Source organism: Misgurnus anguillicaudatus, chromosome 24 (genome assembly GCF_027580225.2).
Source record: "Misgurnus anguillicaudatus chromosome 24, ASM2758022v2, whole genome shotgun sequence".
NCBI lineage: Eukaryota > Metazoa > Chordata > Actinopteri > Cypriniformes > Cobitidae > Misgurnus > Misgurnus anguillicaudatus.
This window is the reverse complement of record NC_073360.2, coordinates 33,351,996-33,376,875: the sequence shown is the minus strand read 5'-3', so window position 1 is coordinate 33,376,875 and position 24,880 is coordinate 33,351,996. Positions and strand designations below refer to the sequence as shown.

Below are 24,880 nucleotides of genomic sequence, written 5' to 3'. Positions count from 1 at the left end.
GTAGCTCACATATAGCTCACACAGTGAATTATCACGGTATGAGAATGGTGTGAATTCACTGTTATCTCACGTGTTGATTGGGAACAATTACTTGATTAATTGTTGATAAGAATTAAATCAGTAAAACTTAATGATGGTCAATGGTGTGCTGCGCTTGCACAAAACACATACAGCATGAGAAAAAAACGAAGCGATCGTGCAGAAGTTAATCTAGCCATGATCACAACAATACTCGATGTCAAACACACACATGAGCTTTTTAACGTCATGCAAGATGAGGCTGGCTGCCAGAGTACAGAAAGCAAAGACCTTCTTCAGGGAAGCCTGAAAGATTAGCATAGCAATGCTGCTATACACAGGTAAGGAGACCAGAGGCCATTTTTAAGACATTTTTTAAAATTAAAAATGTATTCTTAAATTCTGGCAAGAAACTGTAAAATGTAAACTGTAACTGACGCTGACACCTGCAACGAATAGGGGAAGGCTGCAGACCTGGAGCAAGGCAGATATTTGGCCCAGGCCGTTTTACGTGCCTGATGTTCCTGGTGCGTCCAGTAGGGAGTACAGTGAGTTCACATCATCAGACCAGACTTAGCAGAGCAATAATTCAACATGCATGTTTGGTATCTTCACACCCACAAGAACACTTGGGCCAAACACAGGAAATACGTTATGTACAGCAAGCAGTGAAGTGTTTAAGTGCAAAGACTGTTGTTATTTGGACACAGCCAGTGTATAAGCGACTCGGAACGCTAAAGATAATTAACCCTTTATTCTGACATGTCATGGACGCATGGACTTACATGCGACTGTTACCAGAGTGCCCATGTGAGGCATTATACACTGTGTCTATTAGTCATTATATGTCATTACGAGATGAGTTTGAATTGATGATTTGATCAAAACACAAAGTACATTGACTCATTTTTCGATCCCACTATCTGATGTTATTTAGACAAAAATATATATTTAAATTAGCATGAGCAAGCTGCCGTTTTTATGCACACTTTAATGTCATTGGCTATGTGCAACGGTAGTAAAGGCTTTTTGCACTATTACTGTTATCTATTATTCGATTGATTGATTGTTCATTTAAATGATTATTCAAAGATGGGAAATTGCATAAATTAACATCTCTAGTACAAAGTTACTTTAATACACTTTATGTCATATTAACAAAGTTTCATCCTTACCTTCTCAGCTCCCTGCTCAAACAAGTGGACTGGGTGAAGACTGACAAAATAAAAGAAAATAAGAAAAAAGACGTAATAAATGCCTTTCTTGTTCAAATGTAGAAAGAATGATTCTTTCATAAATGGCTCAATATGTGTTGTGCTCTGATGTCTACGCCCCCCAAGACCTAAAGCATTTCCTTTGTCATCATGGTTTTATGGTTTAACAAATATCTTACTTGGTGCTCAAATTGAATCTAGCCTTATTAGGCAATGCAGCAAATACAAAATGGCAACACATTACTTCCTTAAAGTCTCCCTGTATTCAAGAATTTATCACTGATCGGGTAAAATATGAGAGGAATTATCTGCTCCTGATATTATTACACTCATGTTGACATGCACTCCCACCTGTACTGTATGTGGTACACTTTCTTTTGGTAAGACACATTAAGTTTACAAAATGTATCCCAGCTTTAGGTAAGTTAAGGTAAGTGGGGTATATGAATTCGTAATTAAAGTCTGTTTACACAAAAAATGAAACAAAGGCACCATTAGGTTTATATATAAGACTTAAGCAGTCCAAATGGTTCATTTTGAAAAAAAAGTAACACTTTTTTTTAGAAGTGTCTGTTGCAAACATCATTTCACACTTGATAAGTCATTATGCATCAAGTACAAGGAAGTGCACTCAAACTTATGATTTTGCTTAGAAACTGATGTACATTTATAAAGTGTTACAGTTTTGGTAAAAGTTACAGTAGGTGAATTGGAGATACCAAATTGCCCCTACCCCAAATTGTGTATGAATAAAACTTGTATGGATCATGTTTATGGATTAACCGGTTCTCACCATAAATATAGCCATAGATGCTGGAAATGTGTAAAGAATAAAAATATCCCTGTAAAAAACAGTATTTTGCACTTGTAGTTGCCATTATTGTACTGTTAATTTACATCGGGATACTGTTATTAGAAAAAACGGCATGATACTATTTTTACCTACCGTAGTCAACTGTTATTTTAACAGCATGGTACTGTTTGTGTTAGCTTCAGCTCTTTTTAATAGCATAATACTGATTTTGTTAGCTACAAAAAATGTTATTTAGCATCATAGCTGTTAATTTACAGTAATCACATTATTTTTATTTTAAATGCTATCATACCCTGCATTTTATATTTGTGTAGTGAAAACAGAAAATGCCAAGTTATGAATTTTGTATTTTTCATTCTTATTAACATAGGATAAACTGCTATGTTTGTTATGCCATAAAACAGACAATTACAAGCACACATGTTTTAATATTCAGTGCATAAACTGTGGTCCAACACAAAGGCACCACTAACACTAAAATTGTCACGATCTTGGTTTGATCGACCATTCTGTCTTTTTGCTTCTCTGTGTTTGTGTTTGTTTTGTATTTTGACAGCTCCACACGTGTGCGTCTGTCACCAGGGCGATCTCATTATAGTTTTTTTCCTGCACCTGTGTCCTTCACCTGTTCCTCATTTTCTCACCATTTCGTTTGGTATTTAGTCTCACTGAAAAAAATGATTCATTGAATTTAATCAATTTTTTTAAGGTAAGTGGTTGCAATCAATTTATTTAAGCTACATTTAAACAAAAAAGATTAGTAACGTAAAATAAAATATAAAACATTTGTTTAAATGTAGCTTAAATAAATTGATTGCAACCACTTACCTTAAAAAAATTGATTAAATTCAATGAATCATTTTTTTCAGTGCTGTTGTGTCTGTTGTGTTCGTCACTTTATGCCCAAGTTGATTGTATCCCGAGTCCCAACCACTTATTGGAAGAATTCTTGCATCAGGGTCCATTATGATCTAAAACACATGGAAAACGAAGGACGCATCGCTTTCTTCTGCTTTTAAAGGCGGAGTCCACGATGTTTGAAAGCCAATGTTGATATTTGAAATCACCTACACTGAAAAAAATGATTCATTGAATTTAATCAATTTTTTTAAGGTAAGTGGTTGCAATCAATTTATTTAAGCTACATTTAAACAAAAAAGATTAGTAACATAAAATGAAATATAAAACTTTTGTTTATATGTAGCTTAAATAAATTGATTGCAACCACTTACCTTAAAAAAATTGATTAAATTCAATGAATCATTTTTTTCAGTGTAAACAAACACGCCCCTACCTCAATAGAATCTGGACCTTCTGTTGATAGACCCGCCCCACACATACGCAACCCGGCAAGGATGAAAGCGTTTTTCAAACATCGTGGACTCCACCTTTAAACCGCTCACCTGTGACCACGAGTTTTGTTTCAAACGTCTATATTTGAGTGTGCTTGTTTGCGCGTCTATATACGAACTGCCTCTAAAAGGGAAATGATCTACAAATCGTATAAAAAAATCTAGATATAACTCATAAATGTAACAATGATTCGTTATATCGAATAGTCATTATTCATCATTTATTGCAAGAGAAACAAAAATTGATTTGATGAAAAACTCATCAGTTTATTGGAAAAAATAAGTTTATATGAATATGAAATTTTCTTAAGTAAAACAACATTTTGAAAGGCTATACATTTGTTTTTTGACACAACGTAGGCCTTTCTTGGGTTATTTGGCAATATACATTATCTAAGTAGTAAAACATTTAAATAAGGATGTTTTTTCATCTGATTCCCCTGCATACTTGATAAATCTTGCTTGTGTATTGTACATCAGGGGTTTCCAAACTTTTTCAACCCAACAGGTTATCGCAAGACCCACAATTATTTAGAAATGGAAATATAGTGGAAAACACAAACATATTTGTTCCTTTTCAGTAGTTTTGGAAAATATTAAAATGCCTTATGGTAGAGCTGCACAATTATGGCAAAAATCATAATTGTTTGGGCTATTTGCAATAAATTGGAAATGATATATTTGAAAAATAAAACGAATTTGCAGGGCTGTAGAGAACAGTACACTATTTCAGACTTATAAACGTATAAACTATTAATTTATAACATATATAATAGCAAAATAAACAACACGCAGATTTCCTAGGAAACCAAAACATTTGTTATTTGAGACGAGGTATTTGTTCAAGAGTTCGGTTTAGCAACTAGTCAGAACATAAAAAAAAAACTGAAACCGAAAGAAAAGTTCAAACCAGACGCGTAATCGCGTCACCGCACGTGCATCCAATGAAACTGTCTATAGTAATTAACGGCCACTGTAGCAGGGCTGGTGCCACGGAAAATTAGACCTTTCCATCTGAGCATACTACACAAGTCCTATTCAGGCTCTTGTCCTTTCCAGACTGGACTATTGCAATGTGTTATGCAGGACTCCCAACTTGCACAACTCATCACATAACTCGTCTGAGTAATATACTTATGCCGCAATAGTTAGCCTGTCTGGAACCAAGCAGATATTAAACTACAATACCGTATGATGCTTGCATTACATGCGAACAGCCCCTACGCTAATAGGATTTTGTTTCTCTTTCCCTGTCTCATCCTCAATCCTGACCCAGTTCCGGCTGCCGTGTAGGTCATCACACCACTGATCTACTGGCCTTCCTTCAACGTGATGCCCAGCCGATGTCTGACGAACGACCACCGGCTGCCCCCATTTAATCGACCTATTCGTGTATATATATATGAAATGGTGGGTTTATTTGAAAAGCATTTTCAGTCGAGGAACAATTTACAAATCGAAGATGAGGGTAGCTGTCTCAATGGCCTCCATATGGGGGTTCTCCATCTTTTTTTCTGACAGTTTGCGAGAGAGGGGGCGGCGTTTTGCATGATGTCGAACTGCAAACGCAGACACGATGGCTGGATAGCATTGACATTACACTGAAATTCGATCACAATGCGTCCTCAACTACCTCTGGACCAGGACATTCACTATAGTTGTATGACCAAATATAATCAACCTTTATTTTTAGTGTTTGGGTTATAAATAGACTTAAACACGAAATACAAATAAAACAAACACCACACAATAATAACAATAACAATATTAAAGATACAATTTGTATTTATGTGCCGAAAGATGGCGCCAGATCAAACAAAAACAATGATGTTGTTTACTGATGCTCTGAAGCAGCGTGGAATTATGGGATTTGTAGTCTTTAACTTTAGCCATCAATCAGACGAGAACGAGAAATCACATTGATGGATAAGGTAATCAAGTCTTATAAATGTTGCATTTGATGACATCGTTTATTTCATTATGTAAGTTTATATGTGATGTTCAAAACGAAATTGTTAGTCATATTGATATTACAGTATTAGTCCAAATTCGATGGTAAACACAGCTCAGAATTAAGTTTTCAACTTACAATCTACAATGATTTTTCACATAATGTATTGACAGTACAAATCTTATTGTGAAGTGTCTTAAAATGACCATTTATATTGCTGTACAATACCTTTTGATGTGCATATCGTCCGCGGGAAGACGCGCTGATTACAGTCTACACACTAATGTTGTGATCAATATAATAGCATACATTTTTTGAAGGGTAACGAATCAAAACAACTCACCCATCGCGTAAAACACAAGCAGGATCAGAATCTCACAATACCTTTGATGTGCATATCGTCCGCGGGAAGACGCGCTGATTACAGTAATGTTGTCATCAGGGGCGATTCTAGGATTTTCATTTTAGGGGGGCTCAGCCCCCAGTAAGGGTATGATTTAAAAAAATATTATTTGACTATTAGAGTAGGGTTTTATACTACTAACCTTATTGCAATCCACTATTCCATTGTATTCCCTGTGTTTCATAGATGGGACTAGAAAATTTTCAGTTGAATGGAGATTTTTTTACAATGAAGACTTCCTGATTCATTATTCACTGTGCAAATACACGACACACGTTTCCAGTAAAAAAACATCCGTTTACTTACTGTTTTACTGTCATTTTATCTTATAGGTTAATATTATTAGTTGATATAGCCACTGTGTTAATCTGGGAACTAATTTATACAGATCTAAAATATAGAAAAGGGGACTGACCAACAAGTTATCTACCTTAAAACTGAGTTGTCAAGATGCAGCATGTTGTGGTTTTCAGGACAGGGTTTAGATTAAGCCAGGACTAGGCCTTAGTTATATTATGATGTTTATGTAGTTTTTACAAGCATGTGGAAACAAGCATTTTACAAAACAATGTGACTGATGTATTTTAAGATATGTTAGTGCAAACTACTTTTATTTAAGAACTAAAACTCAAACAGGCATTTTAGTCTTGAACTAGACTTAAGCCCTGTCTGGAAAACAGCCCCTATGTCTATACTGTAGTAGGTGAACCATCAAAAACTTACTAGGAATAGATAATGTATACTACCATACCACAGACAAATACACAGGTGGCTTACACTTTTTAAAAGGAAGGAGTTCAAATGTTGAAATATTAATATTTTAAATGAAATGAAACAAACATATTTAATAACCTATACTTTACTTATATTATTAGATTTAAAAAAAGTTATTTTAAAGAACTGCAAATCTAAGGTGAAATGGCCATAAAAAGCTTGATTTGCACTTTTCATACATTTTTTCCACAAAAACCAAGTTTTATAAAAGGATAAACTTCACAATCACCTGGTGTTTGTTTCGCTGCATGAAATGATCTCCCTGATGCGTTCAGAGCAACAACTGTACATAAAGCAATGCAACACGCCAGCACTGACTTTAAAACATGTAACGTTAATCAGCAATAATAATTGTTGCTAATGTGTGCTTTTACTGGTAACTTGACTGACCTGCTCCCTTCTTGGCGAATATTTCTGTGACTTTGCAGCATCTCGCTGCATCTGTCTCTCCCTGCTTCTCCTTTGCGCTGCATACCGGTATTTGTTAGATAAAGCCAAAAAGGCAGTGGGTTGCCGCCGTTACGTCATGTGGTGGCATTTTCGCACAGCGATTGCCTGATTCGTAGATTTTAAGAGGTCCATCATTCATTCATATCATATTATTTCACATGTCAACTTGAGCTGACTGCACGGCGGGTCAGAACAGTCGCTACTAATGTTCACTTTGCTCGGCCCCCCTGCGGATTGAAAAACGCGCTAAATCCATGCTGACTCAGATCAGGGGAGGAGCCGAAACTTGACGCAGCATGCCGCCTCTTTTTAAAGTTTTTATAGGGGACTGAAGCGATCACAAATTAATGAATCAAATAATTTTTTAGGGGGGCTGGACAGAATTTTAGGGGGGCTGAAGCCCCCCTAAAAAGGGCCTAGTGACGCCCCTGGTTGTCATCAATATAATAGCATACGTTTTTTGAAGGGTTACGAATCAAAACAACTCACCCATCGCGTAAAACACAAGCAGGATCAGAATCTCGGTCTAGTTAAATGTTGTCGTGAAGCTCTCTCTATCCAGATAATGCAACACCAAATTGATCCTCCCTCGTTTTGTTCCAAACTCTTCTTGGGTCGTTTGGTTGGCCCGTACGCTTACAGGAGCTGACACAACCAGCGGCAGACAGTACAGAGATATCCATAAGTCCATAAGCAAGCGCGTAGTTCCGCATTTGTCCACGACACTGGCTGCGTCCGAAAACTCAAGGCAGTGAGGACTTGTGGCCTCGCTGCCTCATGAGGACATGCCTTCGGACTCGGAGGCCTGAAGGCCGCTCACACTGTAAACAGATTGACTGTAAATTCACAGTAAATTACTGGCAACCAGTTGCATTACTTTCACAGGAAGGTACAGTATGTAACTTCACAGTAAATTACTGTCATGCAGGTACTGTACTTTCACAGTATGTTACTGTGTCATTTTTACAGTAAATACTTGTGAAATGACAGCTGTATACCGTGATCTTACAGTAGTTAGTCCTCCATATTACTGTGATTTAGCAATATGTTACTGTAATACTACGTTATTTAACTGTGAAATTACAAGTAATGTATTTTAGATTACTGTGATATAGCAGCATTATCCCATAGAATAAATGTATTTAGTCATTAAGTTACAGTTCATGCACTGCTATTTAGCAGTAGTCTGCTGTAGAATTACAGTGTTCACTGTAATGTTACTGGCTATATCAAAATATTAAAATTAAAAAGATGTTACATTCAAATAAACACAAAAACAATCGATTTCATACTTTTATTTTGTACATAACATATTATTACATATTATTCATTGACTATCTCAGATAGTATAAATAACATCAGAATAATAACTACACAGAATAATATTTCCTTTCGTGCATTGGAACACTGCTTACACTCTACAGCAGGGGTGGGCATTCCTGGTCCTTGAAGGCCACTGTCCTGCAAAGTTTAGCTCCAACCCTAATCAAACACACCTGAAAATCTCAATCAAAGGCTTCAGTATGACTTGGAAATGACATTGAGGTGTGTTTGATTAGGGTTGGAGCTAAACTTTGCAGGACAGTGGCCCTCAAAGACCAGGAATGCCCACCCCACTCTACACTGTAAAAAACTGAACTTACATTTTTAAATTTAATCAACTTGAATTTATAATTCATTTAACTTTTTGACTAATGGAGAGTTGCTATAAATTATAAAATTAAAGTAGTTAGCTTAAGTTATTTCAACTTTATTTTTTATAATTAATAGCAACTCCCCACCAGTCAAGAAAGTTGAAATAAACCGCAACTCAGAGTTAATTAAACTTAAAAAATAAGTGCAACAAATATTTTATTTTTACAATGTAGACTAACATTCACTAATTTCTTTATGTTTCTTTATTTACCAGACACAATATAGAACAGGGGTCTCCAACCTTTTTATGAGTAAGGGCTAACACAATGGATAAAAACATTCTGGAGGGCTACCTTTTGATATAGTCTACTCAAAACTTTTTTTGTTTTACTTGATGATTTATTTCATTGTACTTTTTGATATGTTTTTGTATTGTTTAAAATGTTAACATATGTAAACCAAGCCAAGTCAATATAAAAAATATGTAATCAACAAATATTACAATTGAGACTATTAATAGAATGTGATTTGGTGGGCACCTCACAGACTCTGTGCAGGCTACCTGCTGCCCATGGGCACCACGTTGGAGACTCCTGATATAGAACATTGTAAGAGTACAAAGTGTACAATCGCCTCTAGCTAAACAAAGAACTAGTATTTGTGACACACTAGACTGACATCTATTCAAGTCATAAGTTTTCTAATCAGTGTACAGACTTGCAGCTTGTTGTTTCTGTCCTTTCTGCCTGTCTGTCTCCGAATTAATGCCCAAGAAGCACCTATAAACAAAAAGGCACAGAGAAAAGCTGTTAGTTTTTTTCAAGTGGGATGCAGTACAGAGCAAACTAAAGTTAGCTCAGTTTGGACAAGGTGGTCCAACAAAGCTGGTCTAAGACTTTTGCACAGTAGTATGTATGTATGTATGTATGTATGTATGTATGTATGTGTATATATATATATATATATATATATATATATATATATATATACAGTATATTACAGCTGTTAACGGTGACAGTATTTTACCACCGCGATGGTAATGCACCAATTTACTGCGGTGCGGTGGTTATAGAATGTTTGTATGTTTTTCCACACGCGCATTGATGAAAATAGGCTTATATATAATATAGGCTTTTAATATAAAAATGTAAATGAGGATCAGATATACGTTTCTTAACAAACATATGTGTTAATAGCCAATTTCTTTTTCAATCGGTGGGTGGTCTTCACAACGTCAAATAATAGGGGATTATCATGCTTCCGGGTTTTTTGGGCGGGACTTGTCAACTTTGTGCACGTCCACTTCTGTTGCAGTTAGGTTAGGTATCTAACATCCTGTTAGGCAGTGGTAAAATGTAAGGCCGCTGACACACTGGCTGCGTGGTGTGAGCGGGGCGTTTCTGTCAGTTAAGTGGCGGCTGTAAATTACATTTATATCTGAATTTATGTCAACCTATAGACTTTCAAACATCAAAATGTCATTAATTATTATGTATTTGTGTACAAAATGAAATAAACATATTTTCCTATTCTATTTTGCCTGGAAACGCTTCCAACAGGCTTGCGTGTCACATGAAAAAAGGCGTCGGTTCTATTTCTAGCATGCACTCGTTTTCCGCGCAGCTCGAGCCGCGCCTGAGACGCACATCTCAAGCAGGCACTCTGCAAGCTCTAACCTGTTAACATGGGAGCCGAATTAAAAACGGACACGCCACGCAGCTGAGGTGCTTATGCCACGCATCCAGTGTGTCACCGGCCTAAGTTAACGAAGTACTGTATTTCAAGTAAATTTTCCATGTATTTGTACTTTACTTAAGTATAATCTATAGTACATACTTTTGACTTTTACTTTGTTACATTTTGCAACAAATTATCTGTACATTTCTACAACACCATCGTTCCTTTACGTACCTATTCCTGTTATAATGTTATGCGATCTGACGAGTGTAGGCTACGCGTCAGTTTTCATATGTACTTTTGCGTGTCAAAGAAGTAGCAGCTTGCTCAGTTAACCCACAAATGAAGAAGAAACAGCAGCTTGTTGTGTATGTTTTGAGAAGACTAGCAGTGATGGAAATAAAAAGCCAGTGACTTTTTTTGCAGTTTGAGTTAAATCACTCCTCAACTTGACCCATCTTTGTTCTCAACATCGCAAACGGATATAAAATGTTTCAGCAGTAACAACATAAACAAGCGGCTGTCGCGGTCCGCACGTAACTTCCGGTAAACTCCGCTAAGAACAAATAACAACAAAGTTCTTTAAACGTAGTTTATTTATATAACAAGCAAAAAAACAACAACACATAGATTACATAGGAAACCAAAACATTTGTTATTTTCGACGAGGCATTTGTTCAAGAGATCAGTTTAGCAACTAGTCAACCATTAAAAAAACGAAACCGGAAGTAAAGGTCGGATCCAGACGCGTATTTTGTGCGTCCGATGAAACCGTCTATACCTATGACGCAGGATTTTTTTTTAGCTGACGGGAAGGATTCTAGTGGACAATCACAGCGCTTGTGGACCTTGTAGATCTGACGCGTCACGCGCTGTTAAAATTTTGGCAATTTTATAATTAACATTTCTATGCAAAGCTACGCACAGGCTACGGATAACCTACGGCCTAGCTACGGTGTAGACCCCTAAGGGATAGTTCATCTTAAAATGAATTTTTTATGTTTGTCAGCTTACCCCCAGGCCATCTAAGATTTAGGTGACTTTGTTTCTTCAGTAGAACACAAATGTAGATTTGTAACTACAACCTTTATAATCTGTCAGTCTTATAATGCAAGTGGATGGTGAAACAATCTGAGAGAGAAAAAATGCACAGAGATCCAAATTAAACCCTGCGGCTCGTGACGACACTTCAATGTCCTAAGACACGAAACAATACGTTTGTGGGAGAAACCGAACAGTATTTATATCATTTTTTATAGGGCTGAACGATAAATCGCATGTGATTGTCACGCGCCTCTGTTCAGTGAAGCCGGTTCCTTGATTAGTAGTAAATCACCATTAGCTGCTTTTAGATGGAGCGATATTAACTACACAGAGCCGTAGTTCACTGAAAAGTTGACAATATTACATTCAAAATCGCATGCGGTATGCCGTGCAGCCCTAAATTTTTACCTCTAATACAACACTATACCCAAAGCAATACGCACATACATATCACCGTCTGATTCTTGTTATGTTTAATGGTGGGATGCGAAACAACTTCATAGGTGCATACCGCCACCTACTGTATTGGGTGCACGGCATGAGGGCCCATATACACTATACGGGGCTCCCGATACAGTAGGTGGGGGTATGCACCTATGAAGTTGTTTCGCAACCCGCCATTAAACATTACAGGAATCAGACAGTGATGTGTACGCACATATTGCTTTGGGTATAGTGTTGTATTAGAGGTAAAAAATTATATAAATAGTGTTCGGTTTCTCGCACAAAACGATCATTTCGTGTCTTAGGACATCAATGTGTCTGCATGAGCCACAGAGTTTAATTTGGATTTGTCTGTGTATGTTTTTTTTTCTCTCAGATTTTGTTACCATCCACTCGCATTATACAACTTAGAGACTGAAACGATTGGAGTTAAAAATCTATATTTGTGTTCTACTGAAAAAACAAGTCACCTACATCTTGGATGGCCTGGGGGTATGCTTATAAACAAAAAAATTATTTTAAGATGAACTATCCGTTTAAGCCCATGTTATAGCTATGCTGTAGGTTATCCGTAGCCTGAGCATAGCTTTGGGTAGCCTGACGTGCCCTCGCCAAATTATTAACAGCGCGTCAGTTCTACACGGACAGCAAGCACTGTGACTGGTCAACTAGAACCTTTCCTGTCTGGTAAACAAACTGTGTCATAGATATTTCTGTTTGCGCCAGTGAGAACAAAGATGGGCCAAGTTGAGGAATGATTTAACTCAAACTGCAACATAAGTCGCTGTTTATTTACTTCCATCATTGCTGGTCTTCTCAAAACATACACAAGTTGCTGTTCTTCTTCGTTTGTGGGTTAACTGGGCAAGCTGCTTCTTCTTTGGCGGTTGAGCTTCTACTGTGGTTACACGCGTAGATACTGACTACCAGCGGCCTGCATGTGTATTTGCATGTTGACGCAGGCGACTACGCAGAAGTGCATACGAAAACCGACATGTTACCTACACCATTGCGGCTAAGCTGTAGGACCTACGCACAACTATAATGAACCCTTTACGCACGACTATTACACTCTTATATTTTACGTCTAGCTGGTGCAACCGGACCCAGAAGACTAGAAAGGCAATATACAAGTACAGTGCATTTACCCAAAAATAATAGACTTAATGCTAATTTAAGGGTAAAATATATATTTACATTAAAGGAACACACCCACATTTTGGGAATTTAGCTTATTTACTGTATCCCCCAGGTGAAAAAAAAGTACACTTCCATAGTGTACTTAAAGTGCTATATTTTCGTGCACTAATTTTGTACTTAATATACAAAAAATTCTTCTTTAGTACTTAAGATAATCTTAAGAACATCTAAGTGCACTTCACTGTGCTATTTTGAGACACCATAAATATAAACTAAAATGTGATAAAAATGTATTTTAAAAATGTATTTAGGTACCACTTGTAGTAAACTTGAACAGATCTTTGTATGAAAGTTGGGTTCAAGTTTAATACAGGTGTTAAATAAATTCATTTTTAATACAGAGATAGTATGTTAAAAGTGCATTTTAGTTTAAATTCATGGTGTCTCAAAATAGCACAGTGAAGTACACTTAGATAATCTTAAGAACATCTTAAAAAGTACTAAAAACGAACTGTTAGTAGGAACAAAATTAGTGTGCGAAAATAGAGCACTTTAAGTATATTATGAAAGTGTACTACTTTTTCACCTGGGCCAGAGTTAGATAAGTCCATACATATCTTTCCCATCTCCGTGCGTGCTGTAACTACATGTCTGACGCAGCCCCCGCTAGCTTAGCTTAGCACAAAGACTGGAAGTAAATGGCTCCAGCTAGCAAACTGCTCCCAATAAGTGACAAAATAACGAGAACATTTTGGAATTTGTATAGTCACACCGTGTATAAATAACAAGGTCATATGAGACACAGCCACCTTTTAACAGTATACATACAGGGAACTATATTCTCAGGTGAAGCACTGCTACTTGGGCGGAGTGATTTGCTCGCAGCACCCGAGAAGCCCCTGGTGAGGAGCAGAGAGTTTGGTCAGAGTCGTGCAAATCACTCAGCCCAAGTAGCAGTGCTTCACCTTCTGAGAATATAGTTCCCAGTATGTATACTGTTAAAAGGTCGCTGTGTCTCATATGACCTTGTTATTTGTACATGGTGTGATTATACAAATAAATAGGAAATTGTTCGCGTTATTTAGTCAATTATTGGGAGCAGTTTGCTAGCTGGGGCCATTCACTTCCAGTCTTTGTGCTAAGCTAAGCTAGCGGGGGCTGCGTCAGACAGAGTTACAGCACGCACGGAGAAGAGAAAGGTATGTATGGACTTCTCTGGCTCTGGGGGATGCGGTGAATAGGCTAGGTTCCCAAAATGTGTGCATGTTCCTTTAACATTAAGCACAATGGTATCATTGGGCTCGTTGAAGTTTGCCATCAGACAGAGAAGAATGAATGCAGCCTAGACAAAACATCTTTACCCTGTTGATGATAGTTGACTCCTTGTACGAACTTCAGAATGTTATTGTAGTTGTTATCCAGGGCTTCTCGAAACTTTACTCTTCTGAGTGATGTCCCCATCCTTGTGAAGTGTGGAAAAAATACCTGGAAACAATGAAGAAGGCTTCACTTTTCATGTTGTATACGTTAATGCAGGTTCACAGACATGAAAGTTACTAAGCACTACTGAACAATATATACAGATTAGTTAAAATGTGAAACTATAGGGTGTCAACCTTAAAATGAACTGTGTGTGTAGTTAGAAAGCTCACCACCATGTAGTCAGTTCTGCCCATAAATACAAACACCATCACAAGATAATGATTACAACGTATGAATTACCTACAGCTGGAAATCACATTAACGTTCGTGTAAGTTACTTGCAAAAACACAGATGACTCTGAAAAGTTGAAATGTTTTTAAATCAATGCGGTGTGGACGCGCCGGAAAAAACGAGCAGATAGCAATGAGTCGGCAGACCACCGGCGGTGCTCTGGCGGCAGTAAGCGTCATAAGGGCGTAATCGCAAACAGGCCTGACGGCGGACCGCCGCGGCAGCCGCTTTTCCATAAATTAAGCAGTCGGTCCGCCGGCTGCATGCTGGCGGCATCTCAATTTTCCATGTATTTGTACTTTACTTAAGTATAATCTATAGTACATACTTTTGACTTTTACTTTGTTACATTTTGCAACAAATTATCTGTACATTTCTACAACACCATCGTTCCTTTACGTACCTATTCCTGTTATAATGTTATGCGATCTGACGAGTGTAGGCTACGCGTCAGTTTTCATATGTACTTTTGCGTGTCAAAGAAGTAGCAGCTTGCTCAGTTAACCCACAAATGAAGAAGAAACAGCAGCTTGTTGTGTATGTTTTGAGAAGACTAGCAGTGATGGAAATAAAAAGCCAGTGACTTTTTTTGCAGTTTGAGTTAAATCACTCCTCAACTTGACCCATCTTTGTTCTCAACATCGCAAACGGATATAAAAAACGAGCAGATAGCAATGAGTCGGCGGACCACCGGCGGTGCTCTGGCGGCAGTAAGCGTCATAAGGGCGTAATCGCAAACAGGCCTGACGGCGGACCGCCGCGGCAGCCGCTTTTCCATAAATTAAGCAGTCGGTCCGCCGGCTGCATGCTGGCGGCATCTCGCAACAAATGAGAGTGACGTATTCGGCGGCAAAAGTTTAATCCCCGCCAGCGGGATGCACCTATAGCCCCGACAGCTTGGGGCTGGCGGCATAAAGAAGTCATGCGGATATTTTTGCTATCATGCGTCGCTTCGCCTATATTTGAAATAACGAACTTGAGCGCGCAAAAGACGCGATATGAATCACCCCTTAAAATGTCTTAAAACATTTAAGTTACATACGCACTTTATTTTTCAGGTAACGCGGAAGATAACCGCTGCTCCGTATCTCTCTCACACACCTCTATGTTAACGTTAAGTTATATTTTGAAATGAATTTACATCTGCCCTAATCCACGACACCATGACCTGGTTTCACTGAAACCGGGCATATTATAAGTTAATTTTTCTATCTGATAATAACGGCCATAATGTTCGTATAAGCCACAGTTTACCTCATAACTTTACTCCCCAGTGGATACCGCAGAAAGATGCTGTGTAGGAATAAAAAGAGAGAAAGCTGTTAGCTTAGCACTAAGAAAAGCTCAAGTTAACAAATAATGTTTTATTTTTAATAAAGCTCCTAAAAGGTCTCACAGTAACACTACCAACATCTGTTCATTGCTTTATTTTTAAATTCAGCGGTTCAACCCACGCGAAACCTACAAATAACGACATTTTGATCATACTCCATGCACTATGACATATATTTTGAAAATAAATCAATCATTTATTTGACAAAATTTGACATTTTAACACTTACCACAGAATCCGTTGGCTGAGACCGCAGAGATGAGAGAACCCAAACAGATTGCGCGCGTCGGAACTTACAGCCGTTCCCTGTGATTTCGCCGATGGCATTATTTTCACAATAAAAGTCTGAATACTGTACTATATTGTGAAATGTCACAGCTAAAGCCTGTGACATGCTAATAATGTAATTTACTGTGAAATATCACAGTTACATCTTGTGAAATCCCGGAAATTTTTTACAGTGCAGAGAAAGGCTTTCCGACGCACTTCAAAGGCAGCGTGTTTGAAATAAAAACAGAGAGCGCCTTTGTGATAACTAATCACATATTTGAAAACTACAATACTAATTTCTCGCTAGAAATGAAATTAAAATGCTTAAAATGTGAAAATATACGTTTATTTTCACTAAATTTCTGCTCCAGCCGCTTCCTTGGCCGCCATTTTATTTTTTCGAGCTCGACCAGTGTTCTCATGTGGTTTACGTCAGTAAAGGCGGTGACAAAGGGTCACATGTATATTAACGTCATTGACAGGAGACTGCAATGCCCCGTGTCAATGTTTTGAATGGAAATTTTCTCACGATTTACAAGTAGTAGAAAACATTACAGATATTGATAGTAATCAGCTGGACAAAATATATAACACTGGCCTAGTGGTTTTTGGAGATTTTACTGCAAATATCTTACAAATTGCACCTTTAATGTCTTCAGTAATTAAAAACAAACCTACAAAAAAATCACAATATTTTAATAATCTGATACACAGGTTTATATTCATTTAATTTCCATTCAGACATTTTACACAGCTAAAACCAGCCAGCCTGACCATCTTAAAACAGCTAAAACCAGCCTGAACAGCTTAATCCAGCTAAGACCAGCCAGCCTAGCCATCTTAAACCCGCTAAGACCAGCCTAGCCATCTTAAACCAGCTAACCCCAGCCAGCCTGACCAGCTAAGGCCAGCCTGGCCAGCTTAAACCAGACTGACCATCTTAAACCAGCCTGACCAGATAAGACCAGCCATCCTGACCAGCTAAAACCAGCATGACCAGCTAAAAAAGTGGTCAAACCCCCCTTTAAACCAGCATGATAAACCAGCTATGACCAGGCTGGGAGATCAGCTAAAACCAGCTTGACCAGCTGGTTTTAGCTGTTTTTGTTTTCAGAAGGGCTACTATTGTTTTTTAAATGATATAAATGTTTTACTCTTCCCTCCCACTTTCTTACCTCTCAGATCATCTTGATTTTAATCATCTCTCATTTGTATGTTATATGTCTTGTTTGTTATTTATTACTTTCCGGTTCATATTGAAAATGTCTAAGATGTTGATGTTCTTGTATTTAATTTCATGCAAATGTCAAGACCATACCGCCACCTACTGTCTGTGTGAATTTATAACTCTCATCTTCTGTTTCACATCATTTTATAATCTATTGATTGAAGACTTGTTTACCCTGTTTATATCGCTGTAGCATTAGCTAATAGAAATGGGTTTTGTTTGCAACCTTTTGATGTGATGTATTATGATGAACAAAATGGTGGCCTCCAAGTGAAAATATATTTTCAAAGTTTATTAAAACTACACTCTAAAAAAACAAACAGTGCTATATAGCACCAAAACTATTGCTTTGGATCGTATAGAAGAACCATTTTTAGTGCCATATAGCACCGGTGAAGCACCTGTGTAGCACCTGTGTAGAACCATATAGGGGCCATATAGCACCACTAAAGCACCACATATGGTTCTACATAGCACTATTTGGTTCTACACAAGTGCTTCACTGGTGCTATATGGCACTACAAACGGTTCTTCTATGATTACGAGCAAAGAACCACTTTTGGTGCTATATAGCACCGTTTGTTTTTAGAGTGTATAACATTTGTACATGAATCACCATGCATGCATTTATAGTCTGTTTACCCTTTAATACTTTGTTTTAATCTAAATATCCTTGCTCCTACAAAGAGGCTTTGTGAAAGGTTCTTTAGACCCTTTAGGGTTCATACTATACAGTCGAAAATAGTTATTCTATGGCATCATGAAGCATCCCTGTTTCTAAGAGTGTAGACATATACAAAGTCTTACTTTATCCCTTTCTTTAAATCTTTTACAATGCATTTAGATCAACAAACAATGTAAATACCAAAAAAATCAATCAATCAACATTTTATTTATATAGCACTTTTCCAAACTAATGAATGCAGTTCAAAGTGCTTTACAGGTTTAGAAAAAAAAACCAAGTACATAATAATGAAAAATCTTAAAATACACAAACACATAAAATACAAATTGCATAATAGTCCATGAAAATACAAGAATAACAATTATATATGATATATTACAGAATAAAAGACATCCTCATTTAAAATATAACAATATGTGAAAAGACCAACAAAACAAAAATCAACAGAAATGCAAAATAAGTGGTTTCACATTGCTAGGGGATCCCCGCCTGTTTTGTGTGACTGTTGTGGTTTAAAGGAGATAACACAAAGAAGAATAGATGGATTTGTATAATAACATGATGTTTCTGCACACACAATGGCGACTAATTTTTTGTTAGAAACAAAAAAGTGAATTTTTTAGGTTGGGGGGCTTTAACTTCACATCTTCACCCATACTAAGAATGCATAGCTGGTGGATAATGTAGCTGCATGAAAAACATGTAGTTTAGTAAGACATAAAGAGAAGCTTATAATAAATACAATAAAAGTGGCGTAAAGGGTATAAGATTAACTGACAAGATAAACACACAAAAACCCCTAAACACTTATTTATAAACAACAGCAGTAAACACTGCCCAGTCTTGACATTATCAATAACCAAAACATAACCTTAGAACATATAATTTTTGCTTTATGTAAATACTGTTTTATTAAAGCTGAATTTTAATTTACTTACATGCTTACTGTTTACTTTAAGGTACATTCAGTCATTTATATGAACATCTATTCAAATGCATTCTTTAATTTGTATTGTTTTATTTAATACAGGGTTAATGCTGAATGTTGTTATGAAAGCTGCAGTTTCATCGATCAGCACTTCTCCAGCAAGGTTTTAGCAGTTATACAGACACAGACACATGATCCTGCACTGAGGCTAAAGTCTGTCAGCTATACAAGTATAGAAAAAATATGATTAATATTAATTAGTACAGCTTTCAAAATACAATTATAAATAACATTTGAATCTTTTTTATATATTTTAATAAAGTTTTATTGTGACATTGAATCTACTCTTAAAAGTGCTGGGTCACTGAAAAAAATGATTCATTGAATTTAATCAATTTTTTTTAAGGTAAGTGGCTGCAATTAATTTATTTAAGCTACAGACTGCAGCCCACGAAAGGAAGCAGCTGAAGTACACCGAGCTGGCATCGGAGTGCCAAGATGCGGGCTGGAAAGCAAGTGTTCATCCTGTGGAGGTCGGCTGTCGGGGCTTCGTGGGCAAAGCAGCAGTCCAACTACTTCACAGAATGGGCGAATATAAACGAGACAAAAGTGTCAGTGAGTGAGGGACAGAATCTCTCTGTGGTCCTTGTCAAAAAAAAAAAAAAAATCGTTTTCTAAAGATGAGGAGAGACGGCAATCATGGATTGACACTATGTGAAGAGAGATTTGGCAGCCGATCTGCACTTAACATTATAAACATTCATTTCACATAGTAACGTTAGCGCAGTGTAGTTTTTGATAGCTATGATTTGAACTAATTAAATCTACTTGTTATTTATTTTGCTTGTTATCAGAAATAAACTACTCTAAAAAGACTTATGTTGTTTCTGCTGAAACATTACGAAATAATTTGTCAAATATCATTACCTCATTTTTAACAGAGATGGCATTTAGCAGCTTTTGCATCTGAACTAATAGGCCTGAACTAATATATATATATATATAACAAACTTCTGGATTACCAGGTGAAAGCCTATAATTAATATTGGCTATATTGTAATATTAAAAGCTATACTGTACATCCCCAAATAAACTACATATATACAAATACATAATTTAGACTTTTCCTAAGTATAACCATGATGTAACACACATGTACCTGTTACACTTCTCGTATATGGCTTCAGCAAGAATGCAAATGAGAAGGCAGGCAATTGAGGGGGCTGCAATGTAACGCCTAAATGTCTTCAAGTCAAAGGTCATCACATCAGGTTTATTCTGGGAAACAGCTAAAGGAAGTGAAAGAAGAAAATCATTTGTCGTTATGAAGAAAATTTCATGTGAATAGCTACAGGACAAATGTGAAACACATACATTTATTCTGGACTGTAGTCACTGGTTTTGGAGGCTCTGTAAAATAATCTGCAGACAAAAATATATAAGTGAAAAGATAAAGAGGAATCGCACACACTAAAGGAAGTGGAAGATTAAGTCATTTCTTAGTCATTATGATGTATATATCATGTAAACAGTAAATATGACAAATGTGAGAAAGATACATTTATTCTTGACTGGAATTACTAGTTTTGGAGACTCTGTAAAAAAATCTGCAGACAAAAATCTATAAATGATAAGACACAGAGAATCGCACACATCGTGTATGATGTCTTGAAATCACTCACGTTGTACATGTAAGTCGACAGATGCTGTGATTATCTGTCCAGAAATATTTGTAGTGCAGATTAATTTCTTCCCATCATCTTTCTTTGCCCCCAAAAAGGTTATGGTGGAAAAGGTGGCCAATTCAAACCCTGTAAGTTGTTTCTTTCCATTTTTGACTGATATGTTCTCATAGTTCCAGGAGAGGATCGGAGGATTCATGTGGCAGGAATGATGGACGGTACAAGTGAAGTTCATATCAACACCCTCTATGATATCTGCTGCCAGTTTAGGCTCAATGCTTATACTAGAATGGACACCTGAAAGAAAAATTGAAATTATAAGCAGTTGGCACAAACATCAGGCATGATTTAAAGCTACATTTGAATGGATTTTACTTTTACATTCTTTCAAATTTACAAATAATGCTTAATGTTTTTAAATTCATTTTGAAACTGTAAGACACGGATTAAACAAAGGCAAGCACACATAATATGTCTTTGAATTTGTCTGTGATTGCATATGCACACACACATTTTGCACTTTGTGATTTTGTAGCTGTTGTTGTTATGCCTCCATGATGTGTTACAGTAAACTCAATATCTGAACGTTCAGCCTTCACAACACCGGTGCGTGTCTAGAGTGGTTTTCCAGTGACCATTTTCCATACAGACATCATCTATTTTATCAGATCCTTCAATACGCTTCACCCTGATGTTTGGTTTTCTGTATGGACAGGTATGTAAGGTGTAACACGCTACTGTAATGCTGTCACCGATCTTTAAACCTCCAGAAATACTAATGATGGGCTGCTGTGGATTTGCTACAGTAGGGAAAAATGTTACAGTTAGGTAACCGATGATACAGCTGTAATGACACTTAAAACCAAAAATATTAAATTAAAAGAACATGTGAAGTATTTACACACTGTCAACAATAATCATAGAGGTGCCGTCATAAAACTTGTAGGTGCGCCATCCAACATTTTCTGGGTCAATCCATGCATATAATTTTTCTCCATTTTGGGATGGATTCACGCTTTTGATCAGCAGACTACAATCCCGATCTGAGTTTGTAGGGTTATATAGATCAGTTTTTCCTCTGAACTCGTCAATGACACTTTCTGGATACCAGGGATCATAAACTAAAGGGAAGCCTTTCGACACCCACTGATACCACACAACTCTACGTGGGTTAGTAGGTGGGTTTGAAGTGTAAGAGTAAGTGCACGGTATAACCAGACAGGAACCTCTGACGCCATGAATTTCTGATGGCAATTTCACTTCCCATGCCAAAGTCTCATACAGCAGAACACCTGTGAGAAAAACAGGGAATATAAGAGAGTCTACCTCTCAATTTTAGTCAGTTCCTGAATCTCAATTACTATCAGCATTCAGTTTGATTTTCAGGGAAGGGACAGTAAGCACTATAACAAATATTTCCTATGCAGAAAACATAAAGCAATGTGAAATTTAATGTAACTTTTGCTTCCTGTTAGCATACTGCAACATGTCAAATGTAAAGAAACACAAGTCACATTAGTTTGCCTCAGGGTGGCCGGAAGTATATAATTCTGTGACAGATCTTCTTGCTATATAAAATGCATGAATAGAAGTAAAGTGACACAGTACCTTGAAACAGAAGATATATCAGTCCTTTCATCTCTGGATCACAATGCTCTTATATAGAGAAATCCCAGTTTTATGCTGCAAACAAGCTCAAATGTAAAAAAACATTTCAGAATATCCCAAATACAACATGCAGAACTATGTAACAGCGCATATCTCATGACTTTCACCAGTTTACCACCTAAAGTGTTTTTCATAATTGTTCCCATTATGGGTTTATTGGGTGTAGCTCTTTACCATTAGAAAACAAGAAGTGAAAGGGTACAAAGTAGGGATGTTAACAATTGATTGATTGTCAATAAGAATTAAATTTGTAAAACTTAACGATGGTTGAATAACCAAAGTCATGCACGTGTGGGCGGCGCCTGTGCAAAACACATAGCCTACAGCAGGAGAAAAAAAATGAAGCGATCGCGCAGAAGTTGATCACAACAATGACACACATGAGCCTTTTAACATCATGCAAGACAAGGCTGGCCGCCAATGCAACAAAATGGCATCCGCAGTGGATCTGGGGTCTGATACACAAAATGCAAATACGGTAAGGATACTGAAAGCAAAGACCCTCTTCATGGAACCTGCAATATTAGTATAGCAATGCTGCTAATGCTGCTATACAAAGGGAAGGAGACCAGAGGCCATTTTTAAGACGTTTTTTTTAATAAAAAATAAACTTAAATTCTGGTAAGAAACTGTAAAATGTAAACTCTAACTGACTCTGAACACCTGCAATGAGTAGGGGGTGGCTGTAGACCTGGCAAGGCAGATATTTGGCCCAGGCAGTTTTATGCCATGTTATTCCTGGTTGGTCCAGTAGGCTCTCCTGATTTTGCCAAGTGGTTGATGTCCTCAGGGCAACATTATGTTGACCCTGGGACAACATTTCAATGAACCAATCAGATTTCAGGAATAAGTTTACAGTTGGTTTTAAGTTTAAGCTTACAACAGGATTAACTGTTTCTAGACCATTGTTATTCACTTATCATGTCCCTCTGATTTTAGGGTTTGGTTATGGTTCAACACAGTCTCACGGGAAGTCGTGTTATAGTAACGAACATTTTTGATTAATTTATTCGTGTTTGATGACACGAATTTCCGCTGTTTTTCGTGTCTCTGGAGACGAATGTCTTTTTCGTCCTTCCCAGCACGAATTTCTATCAATGGCTGTTCGTGTCTGTGGCACGACTTTCTTTATCGTGTCATTTTATATTTTGTTTTCTCATCGTTGTTTCCTATTTTTAAATCATTGTCGCTTGGGGTTAGGGTTAGATCCGGGGTTTGCGTTAGGATGTTATTTTTTGCATTGGTGTCTACATGTTTTTCGTCCACTTTTAAAACTATTCTCGCCTGGAGTTGGGGTTAGAGCTGGGGTTTGGGTTAGGAAGTCGCAGAAAGTGATTCTAACCCAAACCCCAAGCGACAATGGTCAAAAAATAGAAAACAACGATGAGAAAACAAAACACAAAATGACACGACAAAGAAAGTCATACCACAAACAGCCATTGATTGAAATTAGTGCTGGGAAGGATGAAAAAGACATTCGTCTCCAGAGACACGAAAAACAGCGGAAACCCGTGCCACCAAACACGAACAAATCAACCAAAACCCTCGCCACTATAACACGACCCGCCGCGAGACTGGGTTGTATGGTTGGGTTGGGGTGGGTATAGGTTTCATTTACAAAAATGTTATCCTTGGGTCTACATAAAACGTTGCCCTGAGGACATCTCTCACTTCACAAAATCAGCGGGTCCAGGGTGTACAGTGAGTTCACATCATCAGATCAGACTTAGCAGAGCAAGTTTTGGATTGACATGATACTGTATAGATAAACAGTGTAATGATCCGCACCAAATATTAAAATATATATAGATATTCAGTTTTGATTCAAACACAGCCTACAGGAGACAATGGAACTGCAATGGAATTTAGTGAATTGATCAATTTATAACACACATTATGATCCACTGTACCTGCCGTACGAAAATCAACCCTGGTTTTATTGTTTTAAAAGTGTAGTAATTATGTTTTTTTTTTGTGTGTGTGTGTGTGTGTGTGTGTGTGTATTGATTAATATCAGCAAAACCACCTCTTTATAAGCATCTTTGCTGAAAGTATGCAGGTCTAAGCTGAGGTGAAGATGGGAAAAGTGCCCTTCATTCTTAAATATGATTAGAACAAACAGTGGCTGCGTCCAAATATCCACACTTTTTCAGTGTTTTTTTTTTCAGTGCAAAGAATTCTGCTTTTGAAAGTTTCATATAAGTGTAGTTAATCTTTAAGTCCAGCACATGTAAATTTCAGAGTGATTATGTGTTCATTTTATTTAAAGAAAAACTTTAAAATATATATCTTAAGTAGCCTAAATAAAAAAAGCGAATATGTCTTGGTGCTAATTGTTGCCACGGTGGTTTGACATTTTTATACTTGCTAAGCGTAAAAACTTGCAAAACTTGCAATTGGGTGAATAATTCAACATGCAAGAACACTTGGGCCAAACACAGGAAATAAGTTATGTA

The 24,880-nt window shown here is 37.1% G+C and overlaps 1 pseudogene; it reads right to left on the bottom strand.

The window, feature by feature from the left end:
• Nucleotides 1-20,748: 20,748 nt before the first annotated feature.
• On the bottom strand, nucleotides 20,749-22,395 carry LOC141361703 (sialoadhesin-like; annotated as a pseudogene).
• Between the last annotated feature and the right edge of the window lie 2,485 nt (nucleotides 22,396-24,880).